Source organism: Urocitellus parryii, chromosome 1 (assembly GCF_045843805.1).
Source record: "Urocitellus parryii isolate mUroPar1 chromosome 1, mUroPar1.hap1, whole genome shotgun sequence".
Lineage (NCBI taxonomy): Eukaryota > Metazoa > Chordata > Mammalia > Rodentia > Sciuridae > Urocitellus > Urocitellus parryii.
In genome coordinates, this window is record NC_135531.1 from 121,820,467 (window position 1) to 121,846,018 (window position 25,552).

The 25,552-nt window shown below is 38.8% G+C and overlaps 1 long non-coding RNA gene across 1 annotated transcript; it reads right to left on the reverse strand.

Annotated features, from left to right (window-relative positions):
* Window positions 1-1,309: 1,309 nt before the first annotated feature.
* Window positions 1,310-9,687, reverse strand: LOC113201658 (uncharacterized). Its single transcript, XR_013343427.1, has 3 exons — window positions 9,548-9,687; window positions 9,347-9,418; window positions 1,310-2,051 (listed from the first exon to the last, which is right to left on the reverse strand). It is a non-coding gene; the product is annotated as an uncharacterized LOC113201658 (long non-coding RNA).
* Window positions 9,688-25,552: the final 15,865 nt, after the last annotated feature.

Sequence of the window (25,552 nt, forward strand, 5' to 3'; positions counted from 1 at the left end):
CCTTCCCAACTCCAGAAACAGTAATTTCTCCTAAGATCCCTGTTTCTTTCATTGGAGAACAGTATTCAGAACTTAAGATTTGGGCATTAGATGTACTTGTGCTATTAGGTTGCTTCTAGATCTCAATGAACAGAGCTGGGGAATATATTAATGTGTATTAACATGTATATACACATCTATAATGACTTTGGTATATTCTATATGTATTTGAAATGTGAGCTCATACTGATATCTCCCAACACCTAATCCAGTACCATAGGATTCATTCTAGCTTTTCCCCTTCTTTGTAACTTATTTTTCTTCCTATTATCTATAATTTGCTTACTTATTTTTTTCCTAGCCCTGGTACAAATATAAAGTAACTTGAAAATTGCTAACCTACCATACCTGTATCAGATGTGCTTATTAAAGTACAGTGTATATTGTTTATGTCTTCAATGTTACATTACCCAGTCAAAACACATTACAAAGTTAAAGCAGCATCAATAAAAACTTCCCCCAACAAACCTTTTTTTTTTTTTAAAGAGAGAGAGAGAGAGAGAGAGAGAGAGAGGGGGAGGGAGGGGGAGGGGGAAGGGGGGAGGGGGAGAGAGAGAGAATTTTAATTTTTTTTTTAGTTTTTGGCTGACAACATCTTTGTTTGTATGTGGTGCTGAGGATCGAACCCGGGCCGCACGCATGCCAGGCGAGCGCACTACTGCTTGAGCCACATCCCCAGCCCCCAACAAACCTTTTTTTTTTCTAAATATATTATTTTATGTTGTTTTCAGCACACCCTCTAAAAGGAATCATTTAAACTTTCAGTTTAGTACCAAATAGTTATTCTCATTATGCATCAGAACTCTTTTAAAATTTACACCAACAAACCTTTTTTAATGACAATTTTAAATTGACATCAAATCAAGTGACCCCAGGTGATATAAAATTCTGATTACCAGCTATTACCTTTATCAAAAGAAGGAAACGTATTAAAGACAGTTCAGGTAGAAATCTTAAAGACAGTTCAGGTAGAAACCCATTGCCCCTTCGAACTGTATTCTTTGTCCTATCTTTAAAAATCAATCAATTTTGGCTGATTGTTCAAAAAATCTAACTAGTATCTTTTCATTGCTTTTGTTGATTTTCTAGTTTTTTTTTAATTTCAAAGTGATCACTGATAAATTATATCAATTGATGATATTTGTCTTTTTCGCATTTTGAATAAGGCTTTAAAAATAATACATTTTTTAAAAAATAAAAAAATAAAAATAATACATTTAAGCATCATCAGGAATAGGAGGAAGTGAGATTAGTTAAGAGTCTTTTAATTATCTTTTAAGAGTGTTTATTAAAAAGAAATTACTCCTATGTTTAAATAATGAAGCATCTTACTTTATGCTGAAAGTCGAAATAAGATACTTTTCTAACATCTCATAGTGCTCTGTATTGAAGGCATTGGCTTTATATTAGGTCCTAACTACATGTTTACATATGACGTGACAGGAAAGAATATTTTGGGATCAAACTGTTGGAACTTAACCTCCTCTGGTTTACAAATGTTGTAAAGGTATAGGGGAAAGAGTCTACAACCTGGGCTGGGGCTGTAGCTCAGTGGCAAAGTGCTTATCTGGCTCTTGTGAGGCACTGTGTTTGATCCTTAGCACCACATAAAAATAAACAAATAAAACAAACATGCTGTCTATCTACAACTAAAAAGAAAAAAATTAAAATAAGAGAAATGTTTTGGGGAATTTATCCTGTCAGTTGCACATTCAACAATTTATTTACCACTAAGCACTATCCTGTGAGTTAAGGATGTAACGATGAGTAATACAATCCTGTCATTCAAGAGAATAGTATTTTGGGGGAGGCAAACCAAGTTGATTTTAAACTATATTACGAAAGGCAGAAGATTTTCTGATTGTTTGGTTTAATAAGAATTGAGGGGCTGGGGATGTGGCTCAAGCGGTAGCGCGCTCGCCTGCCATGCATGCGGCCCGGGTTCGATCCTCAGCACCGCGGGTTCGATCCTCAGCACCGCATACCAACAAAGATGTTGTGTCCGCCGAGAACTAAAATAAATAAATAAATATTTAAAAAAAAAAAAAGAATTGAGATAGGTCTTGAATTAAAATTCCTTTCACTGTCCACTTTAAAAATCAACCACCACCATATTTCACATCATTAGGGCTGACTTTCTCATCTTTTTATCAAAATGGGAAAAAGGCAGTCTATTGACTGAGTTTTCTTCATTTTTTGACATCACTATTGTGCCCCAAATTTTTATTTGGCAATGTGTATTTTTTTCCTTGGATAAAATCATCAGATATCTTTTATGTGTTTGCAATTGACTTTTTTTTTATTCTGAACTCATTAAAATTGGCCCTTGCTGTGCATTCAGAAATTGTGCTCACCATGATTGAAAATCAGTCACAGTCTACCAGGTTTGGTAACAAGATCTATTCTTTGTAGTCAGAAATTTCAAAGAATGTATTATCATTATTATTAAGACATGAACTTGGCTGAAGAATAAAGATGAGTGGGGGGTGAAAAATAAATCTTAACAGTTTTAATCTTTTACTAATTCTTTTAAGCCACTATAAGTACTATTTTTAAAAAAAGAATCTTGTGGGCAGGGGTTGTAGCTCAGTGGAAGAGTACTTGCCTAGCCCGTGTGAGGCACTGGGTTCAATCTTCAGCATCACATAAAAATAAATAAAATAAAGGTGTTGTGTCCATCTACAACACCAAAATATTTTTTACCTTTTTAAAAAAATCTTCAAACTGATACATAAAAATTAACTCCCTACCTACTTACTATCCAGAAAGGAGAAATTTGGCTTGAAAGGGATTTTTTTTTCTTTTTATTCTCTAGCCTTTGTAGTCTAGTCTTCCCATTGTCACAGGTGAAAATGATTTGAGCACATTAGATGAAATTGCATTTCAGTCTTGCTAAGGCACTGAGGAAGGTATTGAATGAGCCCAAGCCTGTAATCATGTAACCATTTATAGTATGGGTGTTTTATTTTGTTTTGCTTTTAATCTATGCTGACTTTTAAAATAATTGTATCCTAACTTGTTTACATGTAAAGTAAGTTCTTATTTATTTGACCTTCTACCATCTGACCTTACTGTGCTTTTACTCCTTCTTTCCTATTTTAGGACAAGGAGATTGTTTTCTCCTTTATACCACCATTTGTTTAGAATTTAAACATTCTACCTTTCTAGAAAGACTTTTTTAATAGCTACCTTATTACATGACAGTAGAATGTATTTTTTTTTTTTAATGGTACTGGGGAATTGAACCAGGGCTTTGTATGTGTATGAGAGGCAAGCACCCTACCAACTGAGCTATATCCCCAGCCCACAGTAGAACATATTTTGGCAGAATATACATACGTAGAGTATAACTTATTCTATTTAATAAGTTAATATGTATAACTTATTCCCACTTTTGTGGTCATACATGATGTGGAATTACCTCAGTCATGTATACAAGTTATAAGTAATTAATTCTGTCTTTCCTATTCCCTCACCCCTCCCTTCCTTCATTTCCCTTTGTCTAATCCAATTGATTTCTATTATTCTCTCCTCCCACAATACCTTTACATTTTTTCCTTTATATTTATTTATTTATATGTGGTGCTGAGAATCAAACCCAGTACCTCACACATGCTAGGCAAGCGCTCTACCACTGAACTACACCCCAACCCCCTTTACATTTTTTTTTTTTTGTACTGAGGATTGAACTCAGGGGCACTTGACCACTGAGCCATATTCCCAGCCCTTTTTCTGTATTTTATTTAGAGACAGGGTCTCATTGAGTTGCTTAGCGCCTTGCTTTTGCTGAGGCTGGCTTTGAAAAACTCTCAATCCTCCTGCCTCAGCCTCTTGAGCCACTGGGATTATAGGCATGCACCACCTCGCCCAGCCTCTTTACATTTTTTAACACAAGTACTGGGTTGCACTGTGATCCCCAAAGGATATGTGCATCCAAAACTTTCGAACCCAACTTTATCTGGAGTAAGGATCTTTGCAGATGTAGTTAAAGCAAAAATCTTGAGATGAGGTCATCTTGGGTTGAGGTGAGCCCTAAATGCAATGATGAGTGTCCTTATAAGAACAAAAGAAGGCACAGAAAAGGGCAAAGCTACGTGAACACACAGTGATCTAGCTGTAAGTTAAGGAAGATCAAGGGTCGCTGGCAGTCACCAGAAACTGGGAGAAAGGAATAGGAGCTTCTCATTTGGAGCTTCCTGTTTGACCTAATAGGTGGTGAAAGTATACAAAAAAGGAGTAACCCCAGAAACATCTTGATTTTGGACTTCTGGTTCCAAAAATGATGAAAGAATGCATTTCTGTTGTTTTAAGACATTGAGTTTGAGAGAAATTTTTATAACAGTCCTAGGAAACTGATACAACATGCATGCTAGCTTAACAGAACTATACATAGTACAACTTACAGTGTTCTAACTCTTACCACATTGCCCTCATTTTTTAAATATCATAAGTCTGTTTGTTTCACCTTGATTTTAACCCTCCTTTTATCCAAATGGATCATTTTGTTACTGTTGTAGTTTGTGCTCAAATGCACTTAAACCAGCTTTGTTGGTGGCGCCATTCATTGCTTGCATCTCCTTCCTTCCTTTTAGGAAGTATTCTCTCTATACTACTTCCTTTAATATTCTTTTGGGAACAGGGAAAGAGGGTACTGTGTGTTAAACTGTGTTTCACCCTAACAGTTTCTTCTCAGCATTCTTTTCTTGGTACCAAGGAGTGCTGTTTTGAACCCAGGGGGAACTTAACCACTGAGCCATGTACCCAACCTGTTTTGTTTTTGGATATTTTGCAGTTGCATTATGGTGTGACTAAGTTTGGATTTATTTATCCTGCTTATAAACTCTTTTCTTCCAAAATCCCATTATATTATCATTATACATTATATCTAGGTTTCCCAATCTATTCTTGGTCTCTTAACTTTTCTCATATCTCTTACCACTCTGTACGAGATGTGGTGATTTTCTCAAATCTTTTTTCAATTCACAAATTGTTTTCTCCTATCTAGTCTACTGTCTAACACATGTATTAAGTTTCTAAATTTCAGTGCTTATATTTTTATTTCTAGAAGTTTTACTTTTTTTCAGTTGCCAGTTATTTTTTTCAGTTCCTACACATCTTATCATTTAAACATCCCTACTTCACCATTTCCTTTAGTTGTCCTATCTTAAGTTCTTAGAGTACTGATCTTCCTGTTAGCTATATTACCCATTTCATGATGGATACTGTACCAATGTCAATTATAACTTTGCTTTTGAAGCTGTGTTAACAGCTGACATTTCTCCGGTGTGAAACCTGAAGTCTAGGGTTTAGGGAGTATCCCTAAAGAGGAACCAGGGCCCTAGGAGTTCCAGAATCAGTTTTTTTTTTTTTTTTATATTAAATTTTCAGTTTGGGCACCCTATAAGAAGAGGATGGAGTTAATTTAGATTCCATGTAGGCTTAAAGTTCTGGTTTCTCATAGAATCACTTTGTTTTTTTAACCCAACACAGAGTAATGGGCAGACAATGTAAGTTCCCTGCTGCTCCCCTGTACTAGAAGGCTAAAGTTTTTTGGCCCGCTTTACTTAATGAAGTCTTTCCAAGGTTCCTGATATTATGCGAGAATTTCAGTTCCAGCTCCTTGTCTGAGACTCATGGAGATGCCTCTAGTAAGGTACTAAGCCCTCAGTTCTTAGCCATCAGACCTGCCTGCCCCCACTCATGCTGGTTAACTCATGCACTAGTTTTGAACACCCCTTTTCATTTTTGAAACTTAAGAATTTTTCTTTCAAGATAAGCAGTATAACTAAAAAAAAAAAAAAAAAATTATTGTTTTTTGGCCTGGTTTGGTGGTACATGCCTATACTCCAAGCTACTCAGGAAGCTAGGTAGGAGGATCACAAGGTCAAGGCCAGTCTTGGCAAGCTCAAGGTCAGTCTCAGCTATTGATGAGACCCTGTCTCAAAATGAAAATTATAATGGGTTGGGGATGTAATTCAGTGGTAAAGCACCCCAAGTTTAATTCCCAATACCACAAAAACATTTTAAAGAAATATTTATCTGACATTTCTGTGTTTGAGATGGGAGAGTAGCTTGTAGTAAGTCAGTCCACCATTTTCATTTTAAACTGCACTGGATTACTAGTACAAATTGGCTGTTTTATAAATCAGAGCTGATTCAAGGTCATTCTTATATTGATATTCTCCCTAGAATTCAGTTACCCTTTGTTAACAGACAAGGAAAGTATAGAACTATAATTGTGCTGAGAAGCATATATGGCCATGAATATACACACGGAATTCAGTTCTGAAAGTGAACATTGTCTTTCCTCTGCCACAGTAGAAAACCAAGTTGCTTGAAGCAATCTGTAATGAGGCCAAGATTTGGAGCTGAGAACCTTTTGAGTCACTGAGCCTGTCTTCATTTTGTTGTCACAGACCACAGGGCCAGCTCAAGCAGATGCTTCTGAGAGGTTCAGGTGAAAGGACGAGGAGCGTTTGCATAATACATTTCCTCTAATTTACTAGGAAAATTCACTCCTGGGTTAGTTTTGTGTACAAAGCACAACTTTTATTTTTTTTATTATTCACTCATATGTGAAGCAGTTTATGTTTAATAGCCTTTTAAGATAACATTGCGTGCCTCTACCAATGGACTCATATCCCAAGGTAGTTGAAAAAAGCATGTTTATAATATATTCTTTCATCATATTTAATTAAATGTACATATATATTGACTTCTAAGACAGTCTGTTTAATATATATGTATACATATATTTATCCACACACATAAAGTTCTATATATAGAAACAGAGAGAGAAAGATCCCTCCCAAGGCACTATTTAGTGTCTAGCCAAGTGATAATGCATGTTGTTAGATTGAGACAATAGCAATAACAGACAGTGTATCTGCTGGAGTGCTCTTGTTAATGTTAAAGAGTGCCTTCTTATTATGGCAAGACTGTTTTTAGTCTTTAGAAAATGCAAGCCATTCAAGTGTCAGGTGTCGAAGAAAAAATTAGATCCATCAGATAGGAACACACTTTAAATAATGGTGACCACATTTGTTTTGCTTGCTCGTTGCCTAGTAACCACAGGGCATGACAGAATTGCAGACATAGAGAAGGTTAAGGGCAGAGAAATAGCTACGCTCTGGTGGTAAGAAACTTATCTGCTCAGAAAATAACTCACAGCTCATTGGCTCCTTTATACTATACTGAATTCATTTAGCATACCCTTTTTATAACACACAACTAGATTGTTAAAGGACTAACTATTAATTTTGGATATGTTCAAGTTTCCTTGGGCAACTGCTGAACACCACCTTTTTTAAAATGTAAAGTTATGCATGATTTTGTTTATTCACCCAATTATATTCAAGAAACTGGGTCAAAGGCAGTGATGTTCAGAACACAATTTTTAAAAAAGGAATTAAGAGGCTGGGGCTGGGGCTCAGAGGTAGCCCACTTGCCTGGCATGTGTAAAGCACTGGGTTTGATTCTCAGCCCCACATATTAATAAATAAATAAAATAAAGGTCTATCAACAACTAAAAAAATTTTTAAAGGAATTAATAAAATATCAGAAAGTAAAGATTAATGTAGCTTAGCACATGGGTCCCTATTTAGTTGAGTGACATTGAGCTAATTAATTAACTTTTCTAAGCTTCAATTTCATGGTTGATGAGAATTTAATACTTATCTTGCAAGGTTTTATGAGGAGTAAATAGGCATTGTAAGCTAAGTAGAGCACCTGGCACATAATACTGTGTTAATAAATGAGTAACTATTATTATTTGGTGGAAAAGTAGATCATTAAAATATTTTAAATACTAGATTTGTTTGTATTTTTACCTTTAAATGAACTTTACATCTGCAACTAGCTTATTTTATACTTGATCAAAAATGTAAAAACATATATTTTCTAAAATCTAGAATATAAAACTGAAGAGTGCAGCTGGTATTCAAAACAAGCAAGTTGAAATATTTTTTTTGAAAGATGAATTTAGGAGATAGAAGGAGGAGAGGACTTAGAATTAGAAAAGCTTCATTCTTAATTTTGAATCATGACAAGCAAAGCCATGAGACTTAATAAATTAAGATTTTGTAATATCTTTTAAACTAAGCCCTGAAATAGCAGGCCCTGGATAAGAAATGTGTTAGACTTTTCAAAAGCTTCACTTTGAAGGGTCTTATTGTGTTGTCTTTCAAAAGTGGAAAATTGATTACTAGTTCTGCATCTAAGGGGAAATTGGTCACATTTTCAGTATTACGAGCAGACTCCTAAATGCCCAAAGGGAATTATGTTCTGTCTTTTATTGCCTGTGGGAGGGGTGTTGCTAAGAAACAGAATTCCTGATACACTCTGAGGAAAGCAGCTTGTCATTTTAGTGATGTACTGAGAATAAAATGCAGCAATGTATTTTCAAATTTGAAGGCTGCAAGTAGCCACAGAAAACCACATCTGTGGTTGATTAGACATAACTCATTTGATTATTGTGAGGCTCAGAAAACAAACCTTAAAAGCTTACATATTGATGCTCTAAAAGCATAGATGGCATGCTAGATCATTCTTTTGTGTTTGATGAATGAAAGGAAAAGAGCTACAGAGTCTGAATAGAAGAAAACTAGCATGCACCCAGCACTTCCACACAAGCATGGGGCCAGGTTGTCTCAGCCACATCTTACAGACTCTCTACTTTATTATTATTTCCACTTTACAGATGAGAAAATGAGTTCATCTGAAGTGTGACCTAAGTAAGTCATGAAAGCTAGCAGCAGTGCTCGTAACTTTAAGTTACGAGGTTCAAGTGAAAGGACGAGGAGCTTGCCACTACACTTGCCATGTGTCCACTTCCCATATCAGAGTCTAAAGCAGGGTCCGAGTTAGGCTGCCACTGTAAAGGAGATAGGGCAAATTCCATAATGTCCAGACATGGTACTAGAGTTTTAGGAAGGCCTAAATTTCTGGGGAATTTTTTGTCTGCTAACAAATTGACTCTTTCTAGTCATTTTTCAATCTGTTAAGGCAATACACCCTTATGTGATTGCCTCTTGCCACAGATCTGGAAGGGACCAAGAGTATGAAGTTACAATCTTTGGGTGACCATATAAGCTGGTACACAGAGGAGGGTACCTGAAGTGACTGGAGTCTTTTCCAGTTTTGTTTCTGTTATCTCATCTCATTTCTAGACTCTTACCCTCAACTTTTCAACATTCACATTAGTTTTTCCCTTATTATAACTGGGTTCATAAGTAGCTCATGGAGACAAATGATGTATTCAGAAATAGGAAATTATATTCCTTCAATAAGAATTACTAAAGCATAGTACCTGACAGGCAGCATTTCAAGGCTGAAGAATCAACAGCGATTAAGACCAAGTTCTTATTCTCCTGGAGCTTATCTTCCTGTGGAAGAGAGACATGTGAAAAATAATTTTAGATTAGGTACTTTACAGAAAATCCCAATGCAGAGGGATGGAGAGTGAGTGAGAGTGGGAGGGGGTCAGTACAAGACAACGGATCTCCAGGACCTGCCTTCGGAACTGAGACCTAAGAGGCAGGAAGGAGCAAGGGGTGCAGGCTTCTGGATGCAGAGTGTGGGAGGCAGAGGGAACAGCATGCACAAGCTGCTGACATGAGCTGTAGCCTGTGATTCAAAGAATGGCCAGGCAAGGACACGGAGCACAAGTCAAGTGGAAGCGGCTGATCAGAGCATTACACCAGGCCAAGTCGGCCCTGTGGAAGAGTATGGATTTTATTCTGGGTGTGATGGGAAGTCATGCAAGGTTCTGACCTGAAATTGACATGCTCTGTGTTATTGAATTATATCCGGCTGCTGCCTAGAGTATCCGTTGCTGTGAGTTGAAGTTGGGAAACCTTTAGGAGGCTTTCTCTGTGGTCTAGAAGAAAGATGAAGAAGGTCGGGACTAGGGCGCTGGCAAGGGAAATGGGAAGAGGCAGTCCGACAGGCTGATACCTAGCAGCAGCTCCTAAAGAAGGGCTGAGGGGCTGAATGAGTAGTGTGGAGAAAAGAGGAGAAATCAGGGACTCTAGACACATGTTAGTCATGTTCTTAATAGTTACAGAACAAAACCTGCCCTGCTGATGAGCACAGGTCATTTCTGTCCGAAGCACAGCAGCAGTGACTGACAAGAGAAATTAGCATGTGTGAGTGCTAATAGGATTTTTTAAAGTTGAAGCTTAAAAATGTTTTATTATTTTATTTTTTTTTTACAAAAAGGAAAGAACAAATATTCCCTTAGTTGTCAGAATCTTAAAATTAAAGGAAAGATACAAAGAACTCTGTTTATGATTTTTTATTCACATGGAGCATAAAAATAAAATTCACAATGAAAAAGCAATTTAGGGGCTGGGATTGTGGCTCAGTGGTAGAGCACTTGCCTCACATGTGTGAGGCACTGGATTTAATTCTCAGCACCACATAAAAATAAATAATAAAATAAAGATCCATCAACAACTAAAAAATGTTTTTTTAAAAAAAAGCAAATTTAAAAATATTGGCCTATTTAGAGACTCCTAGGAGGAAACAGTAGGGCACACATGGGTGAATACACCTTTCTCTCTGAAATAATAAGTGCTAAAATAGAAAAAAAAAAAAAAAGAAAGTAATGATATTTCACTTACAGGTATATAAAGAGTACAGAATCTTAGGTGTACCCGGGTGTTAAAATAGAACACAAAACAGGGCTGGGTGTATTGCTAACTAGTAGGGCCTCGCATGCATGAGGCCCTGGGTTTGATTCCCAGCACTACAAATGAGTAACTAAAATAATAAATAAAAGGTAGGGAGCGGGGAGCACAGAATAACTATATGGCTTGCACAGTATGAAAAGTCAATGAGAAGAATTTGCTGTGCTCAGGAGGGAAAGGGAGACAGTTTCTTCAGTAGAACTCATGACATGCTCTCTGGTGCAAATTTGTGACAATCACTATGCCAAGTGTCAGTCCTGATTGCTAAGCCAATGCATGGTACACTAAAGTAATGTATTAATTAGTCACAGTCATGAAATCAATACTTAAAAGTACTGACAAAGACAAAAAACATGTTTACCAGTGAGTCACCTGGTAGTCTAGAGTAGATATTTGTCCGTCCCACCCCCATCCCCGCCCCTCACCCTGCCATCACCTGTTTGTGACTTCTGGGCCCAGATTCACGATTTTGTTTGGTTCCAGTGGTTTCAGTCTTAGTGGGATTTTCCTGCCAGTGCTGACTAAGGAAGGTTCATCAGATGCACAATCAGAATTAGAATCTGGATTCAATACACACACTAAAACATGGCTGGCACTCAGTGAAATGAAACAATGGCATCTTTAAGAGATCCCTGTTGATTTCAACTACACTGATTACCAGAGCAGCCTGGTTCCTATGCTCACTGAGACCTGGTTTTACAGCTATTCTTCTAATAAATCCTTTCTTTCCCCTCTAAATTAGCTGGTGTTTCTATTACTCTTGAGTGAATCCTAACTGAACAATTTATGTCTTTTTAATATTAAATCCTAGTTTTAATAAAAAACTTATCTATTTAAGTAAAAGAATATCAGAAAAGACTTTGTACTTTTTTAAGTTTCTAGTTATAGCTACAACTTCAGAGGTAATTGGGTTAAGTATACATATGTTTAGAAATGGTTTTAAATGCCACATCAGTTCCCAAGACTTTCTCAGAAAGGCACTGACTGGTGTGATACAGCTGTTCATTCACAGTTATGCGGTTCTCATTCCTATGTGTTTTCTTTACATCTGGTTTTGAAGAGCAACTCTGTGTTCTATACAATTTTTGAAGGTCTCAATTTAGTTTATGTTGCTCTTTCTGTGTATGAAAATGTTCACAATTTATCAAAATGCCCCTCTTTCACCTGAAATTTTCTCTCAAGAGAAATGGTAAGAGCCCAGATCAAGCTTACAAGGCCTGGAATTCAACACAGGGGAAAGATCAGGGTTCATTATTGGAGATGGGGGAAGGAAAGGGTGTTTAGCTCTTCTTTTCTCTACTATTTTTTAACACCATCAACATGTGTGGTTTTGCACAATAAGCCTATTGCTTCTGTGAGGCTTTCTTGGTTGAAATGAAATGGGGGTGGGGCAGTGTGTACTTTGATTTGCTATGAGCAAGGTACCAGTAACGTGAGCAATATATAAACCAGCTCTATATAAACCAGCAAGGCATTGGATGCCATCACCGGGACTGCATTCTTCCAGCATTGAGACAAGGGTGGATGAGGGGCTTTGAGAGAAAAACTGAGAGATTTACTTGCTTTTCAGCCAATCACCCCAAACAGTATTTTTTATTACCCTAAATTTTTAGAAGGGTCCCTGCTCAGGCCTTGTGTTACACTGAGGATCTTCTACCACCAACATTTCTCTCCATCCCTTACACGGAAGGAGAAGTCATGATCTGATTGTAGAGCTTGGTGACTCAGCCCAGACATAGGACTCCAGATGTACTGTAGGAGGTGAGTTCTGGGACTGACCAGTTTCCTCCTTGGATAGCTTGCCTGTTTTAGTCGGCTTTTCTGTTGCTGTGACCAAAAAAGTGTTCAGGAAAAATTGGAGAAGGAAAGTTTATTTTGGCTCACAGTTTCAGAGGTCTCAGTCCATAGACAGCCAGCTCCATTGCTCTGGGCCCAAGGTGAGGCAGAGTATCTCAGTACAAGGGCATGGCCGAGCAAGTAGAGAAAGAGAGCTCTGTGCACTGGAGACAAATATGAACCCCCAAAGGGACATTTCCAGAGTCCTACCTCCTCCAGCCACACCCTATCTGCTTTCAGTTATCCCCCAATTAATTCCTATCAGTGGATTAATCCACTGATTAGGTTTCTACTTTCATAATCTAATCGTTTTACCTTGTCTAACACATGAGCTTGGGGGGGACACCACATATCCAAACCATAATGCTACCCTCAGCACAGGTACATTCTCCATCCATCCTGCCCCTCATGTAGTGAGTACACCTGGGATAGTTCCAGAACCCACCTTCTACATGTGCTTCTGGAGACCTGTGTCTTTCCTTCCTTGTTGTCAGGTTTAAATAAGTGTGAGGTAGAAGTGTCCTTTGGTACTAACTGGGTAAGTTTTCCATGGTCTGGGGGCCCAGTCTCTTCTCCAGGTGGGTTTTAACACAGACTCAGGAAGCAAGTGGTAGAAATTTCATCTAGAGGCCAACTTAATTCATGCCAATAGTAAGGGCTATGAAGAAATTAAAGCAGTGTTAGAGAATGAAAGGTAGGGGAGGATAAAAATAGGACAGCTAGGGAAGTCCCCTCTGAGGAGATGACATTTAAGCTGAGACAGGAATGATGTTCAGGAGAAAGCTATTGGTCAAGTGTTTCAGGCAGAGGGTACAGCAAGTGTAAAGGTCCTGAGGTGGGACTTTCTTGGATTTTCCAGAAACAGCAGAGAGACCAGGGTGGGAGAATAGTAGGACATGGAGTCAGAGGATGCAGTGGGTAGCGGGGAAGGGTGGTATCTTTGAGGCCCTGGAAGGAATTTGGATTTTATTCCAAGCAAGTTGGGAAGGTGTGAAAGGTATTGAGTACAGAATTAATATGATTTTGTATTTTTAAGAGCTCACTCACAGTTCTGTGGACAAGAGAGGGAGAGAAACCAGAGTAGAAGCTGTAGATGATAGTGAAGATGGTAAGGGGTGAAGACATTTGGGATATGTTTTAAAGATAAAATGGATGGTATTGCTAAAAGATTGGATGTTAGGTATGAAAGAAAAAAAGAATTAAGGCTGTCTTCCAGGTATTGAGCCTGAGCAACTGAGTGGAGGATGTTTTCATTAATTAAGATGAGTTTAGATATTAGGTATCTCCCAAAAGCTCACATGTGAGACAATGCATTAAAGTTCAGAGGTGAAAGGATTGGATTAAAAGAGTTATCCTGGGCTGGGGATGTGGCTCAAGCGGTAGCGCGCTTGCCTGGCATGCGTGCGGCCCGGGTTCGATCCTCAGCACCACATACCAACAAAGCTGTTGTGTCCGCCAAGAACTAAAAAATAAATATTAAAAATTCTCTCTCTCTCTCCCCTCTCTCACTCTCTCTTTAAAAAAAAAGAGTTATCCTAATTAGGGCATCAATTTCCTGATAAAGATTAACTGAGTGGTAACTATAGGCAGGTAGGACATGTCTGGAGAAGGTGGGACACAGAGAGCATAACTTTGGGGTACATATTTTGTACCTGGTCAGTGGAGACTCACCCTCTCTGCTTCCCAGTGCCATGTCCCCTGCTGCTTTCCTCTGCCACACACTTCTGCCATAATGTTCTTCTTCACCTCAGGCCTCAAGGAATGCAGCCAGCTGTCTATGGATTGGAACCTCTGAAACTGTGAACCCCCAAATAAACTTTTCCTCCTCTTATTCATTTTGTCAGGTCTTTAAGTCACAGCAGTGAAAAAGCTGACCAAAACAATGAGTGAGTAGAAGGAAGAGGAGTGGGAGTGAGGTAGAGTGTGGCTTTGGGTATTTAAGTCTGAGATCTTATCAAATGTCCAAGAGATGTCAAGTGTTGTCCAATCCACAATTCCAATGAGAGGTTGGGCCAGATATAAAATTGGAGGCTGCAAATATATAGATGAACATATTTAAAGACAACGGACTGGGCTGATCTCACCCATGGTTAGATGTGTTGTTTATTTGTTAACTTTTGCCTAATGAAGGCATAGAGAAGAGAATCAAAGATTGAACTTTGGAAAGTTTCCAACATTTAGAAATGGGGGAGAGGAGACAGAGTCAGCAAAGGGTTCTGAGAAAGCATTTGTGTGGTCAAGGTTCTCCAGAGAAACAGATTATGGGATGCATATGATGATTTATTATCAGGAATTTGAGAGCACAGTGTTTCAGGGAGGGTACAGCAAGTAAAGGCTAGAAAGTCTAAATCTGTAGTGTGGTCCATCAGACTTAAGGCCTAGGAGAGCCAGCACGATAGAAGAATTCTGAAAGCAGTTTCCTGGAGATTTCTCTCCTCCTCAAGAGTGTTGGTCTTTCCATTCAGACTTTCAACTGATGGAGGAAGGCCTACCACACTAAGGCCTACCACACTATGGAGGGCAATCTGCTTTACTTTACCAACTAAAATGTTAATCTAACCTAATGCTAAAATCTACCATTTAAAAATATTAATCTCAAACAAAAACATCCTTGAAGAAATACCCAGGATGATGTTCAATGTTGTCAAGTCAACATATAGAATTAACTATAACAGGACTACCATAAAGTAGGAGAGTTAGCTTTTGGGCATGCTGTTGACACATATGCATGTGAACTGAACCAAGATGGCAAAGAAAAGTGGCACATTCAAGTCCACTGCATAACTAGGCAGCCTAGGACTGTAGAAGGAAACTTGAAAGTTTGGGTCATCCAAATTTCTATGTTATGTAGATTTTTCAATCTCTATTTAGATACTTCCAGTACTAGGGAGCTCACTAATTTTAAAAATGTTATGTGAGTATGACTCTATTTAAAAAATTATTCTTATATATTGAGCAGAGAGATTCATAAAGCTCGAGTATCTCTCTGTTTCCTTGGCATGAGATGAGAGTGAGTTCCATTAACATTAGCCCCTGGTGTGTTCACTCCCCTGCACTACCCATGAAGATAGTGGAACTGATTCTGGACCATTGCAGAATTGAGGGACAGTTTTATCTGTCCTGGAACACAAGGGTTTTTCTCCCCAGAGTAAGATATGCCGCAGGTTGTTGAGTCATTATGGATGCAAGTAGTCTCTGAAATTACATCTCTCTCAGGAGGCAGCCTTACTTCTAAGACTGCCAGTCTGCTTCAAAATGGTGGACTTAGGCTAAGAGGTCCTCTGAGCACATAACTTGGCTTCTGTCAGAGTCCCAAACACTTGCAGTCCTGCCTGTACATGTCTAAACCCAATTATGGAAACTTTTTATTTTTCTTTTCCTCCAGCTTCCAATTAGGTCACTAGGCATAAATAGATATGAGGAAGGAGAGATGTGGCCCAACTTCAAACACTTGTGCAAATATTAGCTCCATTCTGCCTAGAGATTAATTTGGAATGACCACACATTGGTTCCAATTTTGTCACCTGGTGGCACACACCTTTTCATGCTACAGTCAATAAATTCAGCTTTGTCCTAATACCTCATTCTTTTTTTAAAAAATTTTTTTTAGACATTAATGGACCTTTACTTTGCTCATTTATTTATATGTGGTGCTCAGGATTGAACCCAGTGCTTCACATGTGCTAGGCAAGTGCTCTACCACTGAGCCACAACTCCAGGTCCTAACCTCATTCTTATGAAAATGTGATCAAGTAGCAATCTAGACATTGATGAATGAGACCATTTCCTTGAAAGTGAACATCCTGAATAAAAACCACAGCATGGAGCTGCCACAGACTTGTGTTTCCAATGTTGGTAGAAAAGCAAGTGTCAGAATACTGTGTAGATATCATTCTCCAAGAATCCTTGATTGGAAATTAACCACAAGCCCTAGGAAAGAATTTAAATGTTAACTCATTTATATGTAGGGGTTGATCCAACTTCTTTAAGGGTTCAGTTCTCATGAAGGAGTGTAGTGCCCTCTTTGAAATTAGATCCCAGAGAGTTCCCCCATCCCTTTCATTGTATTGAGGACACAAAAAGAAGACAGTAGTTTAGGGAATGAGCAGTGGGCCTTCAACAGCGACTGAATCTGTTGGCATCTTGATCTTAGATTTCCAATTTCTGAAACTATGAGAAATAGACATTTATATTTTAAGTCACCCAGTCTTTGACATTTTTTTTTTAAAACAATGTGATAGGTAACACACAGATATGAGCAGTGGGAACATGAGGTTAAGAGGATAGCTCTATAAACTGGGACCACTGTGCTGACCCCACAGGCTCTCTTAAAGAGCAATTTACTTGCAGCCCTGCCTGGCTTACATCAGTAGGATAAGGTATATTCCTCAGCAAACTAACTGTTATCTGCAGGAGAAATGTAGGTCCAAAGGATCCTCCCTGCAGATAAGAATACAAGTTACCCTGAAGTGGGGGGACTTTTGTGACCTTTACACAGACTAGATTCCAGAACTCAGGGAGATAATTCCCTTTAACCATAAAATCTGTAAGAATAAGTTCCAATTAGAACTGGTCAGTGTGGGCCAAAGTGAACCAGAGTTGCTTTTGGATCTTTAGAGTATCATTATAACAGTAAAATCTCCTCTTTGTCAGGTGAGACCATGTGCATTAAGGACTTTGAAGTCTATGCAATCCTGCTCTCAGAAGTCAAGAGATAGACCTGGGCAGAACTCTCTGGAAACTTCCTGGGACTCCATAATAATATAGGAGAGCAGGAGGAGTGCACTATCCCTCTCCCCTCTGAGAAGATCCACTCTCTCCCTTTAGCATTTCCCCCTTTTCCCTTTTCCTATTCCTTCTAATAAACACATGCCTGCAACTCAACATATAACCCAGGACCAAGGTAGTTGCCTCTGCTCTGCAGGGGGCCCTTGCTCTGCAACAAATGAATGGAGGCACCTGCTGCTTGCAAATACTAGGACTAGTTTTACACTGATTTGTTTCACTAGAAAAACTCAGTGCCATGACTCTTTAAGTTTATTTTTTGCCCAGAAGAGGACTGGTTACACAAACATGCATAAATGATATTATTGGTCATTGGGTTTTAATAAGAAACTGAGGACACCACTGAACTAAGATTCTCGGCAAATCTTAACTACTCTTCATCTTTCTCCTCTATAATGCAATGATCTTCCTTGAACACTTCTCCAATACCCTCATCCTCACACAACAAGAGTTCATACACATTGGAATTACATGGGTACATCACCATTCACATTTCTTTCCTCGAGAAATAAACAGTTTCTCTTAACATAGATATTTTGAATAATAATTATGCTTTTTATAGTATTTGTAATGACATCATTTGTTACTAAGTTTTGTTCATTCCATTGTCAGTTTTTGGAGAAATGGATAATACACCAAGCATCTTTTAGGCTCATCTTGTTTCTTTGCCCTTCTCTTCTACTTCTGGGTGGCCTACTTGAATTTTTACCCTACCCTAATCTTTCTTGTCTTTGGAGACAAGAATCCTGAAGCCATCCCCAGGTGAGATGGCTGAAACTGGTTGGATCCAATATGGCTGCAGAGTGACCCTTAGTCTACCTCTAACTTCATTATAATAAAAGATATAAATATTCCTTCCCTATTTTACCCTCCCCTCCCCCTCATTCTTTTGCCTTGTATATATAACCTTTCACCCCTCAAAGGAGCAGGAAGTTGATTTGAGAATTTACTCTCACTTCTATTCTTGGCTAAGAATAAAAGTCCCTTTCATTGCTTAATTGGTGTTTTCCCCATGAGAGATACTTTTTCTCCAAAAAAAGTAGTTAGTCGATGAACCCCTAAGTTGAAACTCCCTTGCCCTGAAAGTGAGGTGCCCTGGCCCCAGGATCCTCCTTTGGAGTCAAATGATAACCCTATCTTAAATACCATTCTGCACTTAATAAACTATAAATATTTAATGAAACAGCAAAAAAAATAAAATCATTACAACTGTATCTTGACATATTATTTAGAAGTAAACTGCTCTCTTTTAAAAAAGACAATGTATGTGATTTATACATATTTTTGAAAATTTGAAAAGAATAAATATCATGACAACCTCACTGTCCAGGCATAATCACTACTGAAATGTTAGTGTTTACTTTGGGCTCTGATTGTAATACTATCACCCTAAGCTACTTTCATTGTAAGTCAAACAGTCCTGGTATAATTGTTTCCTGCTCTCTTCTCACAGCAATGACCTCTGAGTAGAAGCTAATGGGATTTCTTTTAAGAATCCTTTCTGGATTCAGCAGCAAGTGATTTCATTGACCTTACTGTTCAGATTTGAAAAGTACATGCAGAAGCTCAGGTTTATCTCTTAGAAGATCTTCCAAACCCACCCTATTAAACTTGAGGATTTAAGGATATTCTGCAAGTGTGAAAAAAAAAAAAAGACTAAAGCAATTATTTGAATGATTGAGGACTTTTTGCTGTTGTTAATTTGTTTCTTACCTTTTGTCTAATGATCAGGCAAAGTTGTTTTGAGATCTGAGTTATCTGGGCAACTATCTCACTTCTTCACTTTTCTACTATTGTGGCTTTCACTAACAGGCTAAGAATGTCCCTGAGGTGTCAAGCTACTAGGCAACCTTTTCGAGGATACTTTTTGTCCAAAAAAGGTAGTTAGTCCACGGATCCCTAAGCTGAAACTCCCTTGCCCTAAAGGAGAGGTGCTCCCAGCCCCAGGATCCTCCTGGAAGATGCGGCACACTGGTTTGCTGAGCCTCCATTTCGATGCCTCTCTAGCTGGACTTCTTGTTGAGGGGCAGGAGAGCTAAGCACGCATTTCTCCATCCCCCTTGCAGGCTGAGTTCCACATGCGACCTCACTTCAGCTAAGCTAGTGGGTTTGTGTGAGACCTGGGGGTGGACGTGAGTGCAGTGAGACAGTGGCTGGGCATGGGAGTGGGAGGGAAAGCAGTTCTTTTATTGGGCATGGTGCTAGAGGCATCTGTTTTTGGGGGGCAGCTGAGGCAGAGTGTCTGGCATTTACCCCACCAGTGTAGGTTCAGTGCCACAGACAGCAGTGTCCTGTTCTGCCAAAGAGTCACGTGGTGTGGTTTGGCTTTCTTCTTCAGCTCAGTTCTCTGGTCCTCCCAGATTCCATAAACTTCTCAGATCTTTTCATTAATCCCTTTTGCTTACCCTAGATAGAAAGGGCTTGACTACAAATAAGCGCCTGACTGTAGAATGAGATGTATGAGCTAGAGCCATGTAGTCATTCTCAGCTGTTAGAATTCTTGGATAAGTAAAATTTAAAAAAAAAAAATTTTTTTTGAATCTTTTTTTAGAGATGCCAACCTTTTGATTTTCCAAAAAGAATTTTAACCATGTAAAATCAGTTTGTTATCACCATAATTTATCTAAAGAAATATTTTGCAGACCAAAAAAGTATGAAGAACATACACTCAGAGAACAAGCTAGTAATTAAAGTGAAAAAAAAATTAGCTTTATGAAGAACTCTACAGTAAGTCCTTTCATTTTTCTTTTATTGCCCTTGTTAAACTGACATTGAAGAACTATTGGACTAGAAGTGGTCAGAAAAATGCAGCCCACCACTGGCTATGTCTGTGAATAAAGTTTTGTTGGAACACAGCCACACTCACATACCTATCTCTAAGCTGCTTTCATGTTACAGCTGCCAACTAGAGTAGTCACAGCAGTTACCATGTGGCCCACGAGCCCAAGCTATTTACTATCTGAATTTTTTACCAAGGAAAGTTTGCCAACTCTGAATGATCTTTGGGATTCTTTCCATCTAGAAGATTCTAAGATCCTTGAGTAATACCTTTAGGGATTCACTGATAGAACCACTGTTTGCATTCTGAAAAGTCATTATTGAATGAATTCACTCTTATAGCACACATTTACTGAATTTCTGTTATGTGTATCAGACTCTCTTGTAGTTGCTGGGATACAGGAATGAATTAGAATGACAAGTTTCCTAATCGGGTAAGGGGAAACTTATCCGATAAATATGCAAAATTATCTTATAAAGTAATGAATATATTCTTATTATAAAGTATAAATTATCTTATAAAGTAATGAATATATTCTTCATTAGTTGCTGTAATGAAGATCAAACTGAGTTGAGGCCGACTGTATGCATTTATGATGGTGGCTTATGCATTTATGATGGTGGCTTAAGGGTTGTCAGCTCTCCCTTTTACTTCACCCTGAATACGTTTAACCCTAGAGTTACCAGCTAGAAATCATATATAAATACGAATGCCATGGCCAATCTGCAATAGTGTATAGGGTGGGAAAAGAGGCAGCAGAAATAGGTTACCCCAAGTTTAAATCACTCATTCTGGACATAAATAGAGTAAATAACAGAGAGCTATAAGACTAAATCCTAGCTGTAGGGTTTTAGACTTTTTCCTACATCAGAGCATAAAAAATAAGTTCAAGAAAAACATAAGCCATCCACATGGAACATGGAGATAAAGTTTTAAAAGTTGGCAGAAACACATACTTTGGTGTGTTTTTTATTTGCTTCATATCTTTTTATAAAGTCACTGTGCTAAAGATGGGGATATATTCCAATTAGGATGGGAAACTATTAAAGAGAAAATTAAAGGTGATACTAAATTGGCTGACAGTCATAGGACAGTAAACCTGTTCTCAAGAGGATGATGGTGGCATGCTATAAGCAATTTTATTTATTTTCCTTTTGTTTCTCATTATTTAAATATAAAGCATGCTTTCCTCTATTCTATTTCAGAAAAATCTATGACATAAACTAAATCAGCATGAACAGACTGATCTATTCTAATCTATATCTCTGTTCAGAAACAAAGACAGAAATGCTGTGAGTCTGAACTTTAGCACTAATAAAAGTTCTTATCTTTTCAGAAAGGGGAATGAATGTTCTTGTTCGTAATTTCCTTTGATCAAATGTCTCAATCATTACCAATGCTAAAATATAGACAGTACCGACCAGTACCTGACTGCAGCATTTGGGACTGATTTGAAAACATGAACTAGAGGCATCTAATCCTTTGCTTGTTTTGAAACAATAAGCCCCATATTGTTAAAAAAAAAAATGGCAGAGTTCTTATGGTCCCCAGTTGAGCATAGCTAATTCCTGATCCGTGGGAGCGTGTTTGTATTGCAGTGATCTTAATTTACCCATAAATAAATTATTCTCCTCTGAGGCCCGTAATAAATATAGTTTTAATTGCATGCCAACTGTTAGACCCTAAAATTAGACAGCTTTGGTCCTCCTTTGCCAAGGGGAGGAGGTGTTCTGGAATATTTGAGTTGAGATTTGCTGTGGCTCTAGAGTACTTTGGGCGAGGCAGAGTTGTTTTTTTTTTTCTTTTTAATGCATGAACACATTTCAGTTGTAGAAACATTATTTCTGGGTCAGACAGAAGATATGTTCAAATGTTTTCTAACAAGCTGAAGGGTGGTGCCAGGCTGCCTTTTATCTTATCTCTTCCTTTGAATCCCCAGGGTCCATTTTCACAGATGAAGCCAGAGACTGTGAGTCAGAGGCTGCCCTCTCGGCTTGGTCCTGCCCTCAGTCTTCCTTAATTAGCAAAAACAGTACCCACTTAGAAAGGATGCTTGTGCCCTGGTGACGAAGTGCCTTCAAATAGTTGCTCTCTAAAGAAAAATGTAGGACAATCTTACAAATTAACTTGAGCACCAGGGAATACAGGCCATGTGTGAAATTAGGTTGACCTCAATAGAAGCAAGGTTAGGAGCAAATGGGTGATTTGCACCCCTCCCCCCTCCCCAACCTTCCTTATCACAGCAACCAAGTGGCTTTGGACAAGGGCTTCCTGCTTTCTAATTTGAAAAGCAGGGAGAATAATACTAGCACCTTCCTCACTGAGTAGTGAGGGCTGAATCAGACAGGGTTTATAAAGCAGACAGTGAACGTGGTTACTGCCCCTTCTCCCCTTGCTTCCTGCCAGGCGTGCCCTTCACTAAGTTATCTCCTAGTCCTGCTTTACCCTCAGTTTTCATTTTCCTCCACAGCCACATTTTTCTTCTTTGGCAGGAAAGGTCATGGAGAAGGTGTCATGCACCAGTGTAGGTTTCTTTGGAGAGAATGGGGCTGTGTGCTAATACTGAACTCAAAATCCAATTATTCTTGTTTGACATGGCAGTTGATGGAAATCACAGCCAACGGAGCACTCTTGGTGAAGCTCAGATCAAGTATGGAGATGAACTTCAGGGCATTCCTGTCTGTTACCACTGTAGCTTTGAGGAAGCATTCTCTACCTGCTTCATGCATTCTGGAGCAAAGCAGTCTTCTTATTCTTCAATTCACAATTAAAAGCAAATCTTTTAAGACAATTATTCAAACCATATTAGAGGAGTCCCATGATTTTTCAGACATCAGGTATCATATTTCTTACCTTTTCACAAATTAATAATGTATGTAGTTAGGGCTGAGGAATGAAGCTCAGTGGTGGAGTGTGTACTTGGCCTACATGAGGCCCTGTGTTCAATTCCCGGAACCGAAGGGAAGAAGAAGAAGGAGAGGAGAAGGAGAAAGAGAAGAAGAAACCCCACTGTTTACTTATGTACATTCAGAATATCAACAAAAATACCTACAACTCAATTTTGCCATTAGGCAGTATTATTGAGTTAACAGGACAATTATTTTAATTCTGTGGTTCTTTCTCCTTTGGGAGGAATATAGATTTTTACTTTTCTTTCAAATTGGTTTCTCCTCACATTTGCCATGCCTTGGAGTTTTCTTTCTCTGTGGCAGATCTGTTCTTCCATGACTCTGAGCATGTTTATGAAATTTCTCAGAGGTCAACTGAAGTATTTGGGCATGCTGTTTCTTGTGCTTCTCCCAACAACGTTGCACCAAAAAGTGCATGAAAATACTTTGCTGCTCGTCCTCTTGGCTTCTTCTTTGCCCATGTTTAGTTATTTCTCCAAAGGAACAGTCTTGCTGATTCTTGTGCTTCGACTACACATTGGGAGCAAGAAAAGAAAAGAAACAAATTCTCAAAGTAAATTCCAGGCTTTATTAACCCTGGATTTCCCATTGATTTCTTTAAATGATCCTATCTGCTCAAGACTTTACGCCTTGAAGGGTGGGGACAAAGCAGTATACTTTTCTGTGGGTTTAACCTCAAATGTACTTCTCAGTTCTTCCCTTTTAATTGTGAGGAGATGATTCTGCACATGCTCCATTCTTTTGTGGAACTCTGGGACAATATCATAACCAGTGCCCCTCCTCTTTTGTCGTCTTTGCTCTCTTACACTTTCTTCCAGGAGGAATTGCATCAGAGACATTGGTGAAGAGTGCCCTTCTGTTTCCAGTCCCCAGGCGGTGATCCCTGCCACCTTGCTCATCAATTTACTCGCATGTCCCTTCTAGATATTTTAGACATAAGTGAGTATGGTGGTCTATGCAGTTCCTCCTTATTTTTACAGTTTGTTCCATACTAATCATGATGTTTGCCAACTTGCTTTTTCTACTAAACAAATACTTCTTGATCATTATTACAAATCAGTACATAAGGTTTCTATTTCTAAAGAATAGCTTTCTTCTTCTCCTTGGTGCATATGTGTGTGAAGTTTTTATTCAATTATTTTTTGTACACTTAACATCTGGATATCTTTCTTTTAATACATGGGGGAAACAAACCAAAAGAAAAAAAATTCTCTGTTTAGTGAATGCTATTAATTGAATGTTTGTGCCCTGAACCCCCTAAAATTCAGATGTTGATGTCCTAACCCCCAGTGAGGTTAAATAAAGGACTCTAAGGAAGTAATTAATAGTAGATGAAGTCACAGGATGGGACCCTTATCCCATAGAATTAGTGCCCTTGTAAGACAAGACACCAGAGAGCTCTCTCCTCTCCCTCTCTGTACACATACATCAACTAAAGGTCATGTGAGGACATAATGAGAACTTGGCTGGTTAGTGGTGAACCAGAAAGAGCGCACTCTTCCAGTTGGGTGGAACCTCAATCTTAGACTTTAGAACCATGAGAAAATGAATTTTAGCCTTTAGAATCATGAGAAAATGAATTTTTGTTGCTTATACCACCTATTCTGTGGTATTTTATTATGGCAGCCTGAGCAGACTATGACACTGTAGGTCCTGTGAGTCTCCAAACTCCTTCTCTGTTGCTTCTCTCCATGTCTAAGATTTTGGACATGTGTCAAAAAAAAAAAATCTCTATTGAGTAGAGGTTTATTCTCTTCTTGGTATGTTTGGCAATGGCCATGCTTCCAGATTTAGCATAGAATAAACAGCTATTAAGGGTTATTGAATGGTAAGAGATAGCTTTAAATGTTGCTGTGAATCCATCTGACTAATCATCCTTGGTCCCAACACCCTAATTTTCTTTTGTAGATACGCTTTTTATTTCTGTGCATGATTCCAGGAGAGGAAGTAATGGTCCAGGTACGGCCTCCTCCTGCCTGGAACAGCCCTGGGAAGACAAGTGATTTGGAATTGGTCATTGGGTAGTTCACCTGGAGCTGGCCTCTTGAGCATGGTGTCCCAGTGTATGGCAGGGTTAGCAGTGCAGGTACATAACAGCAGTGTGGTCCAGACATCCCTGATGAGTCTTGCTCTGTGACAAAGTCTCATCCCTGATGAGAGCTTTGCTGCTGCAGTATCTCCTGCAGACCTGGGCATTAATGGGACCCTCATTGATTTCTTCTGGCTTTATCTTTACCCACCCAGAACTCACATCCTTCTGGTACACAGTACCCTGGAATTCTCTGATCAAAGGCCTCACACCTGTGAGAACAATCAAGCCACCACTGTTTGCATTCCCAGGTCCTCACAGTAGCCAAGCACAGTTGCTTTGGATGAAAAGTGGTGAGAAGGAAGGGCTTGTGTGATTGCAGGCTGTTCTCCCCAGTGAGCGTGAAGCCTCTAGTGCTGTGTACTTGCCTGGGGCTGGGATGAGGGTTTGTGGGTTGGGAGCTCTACCCAAGGCTCCATTCATACTC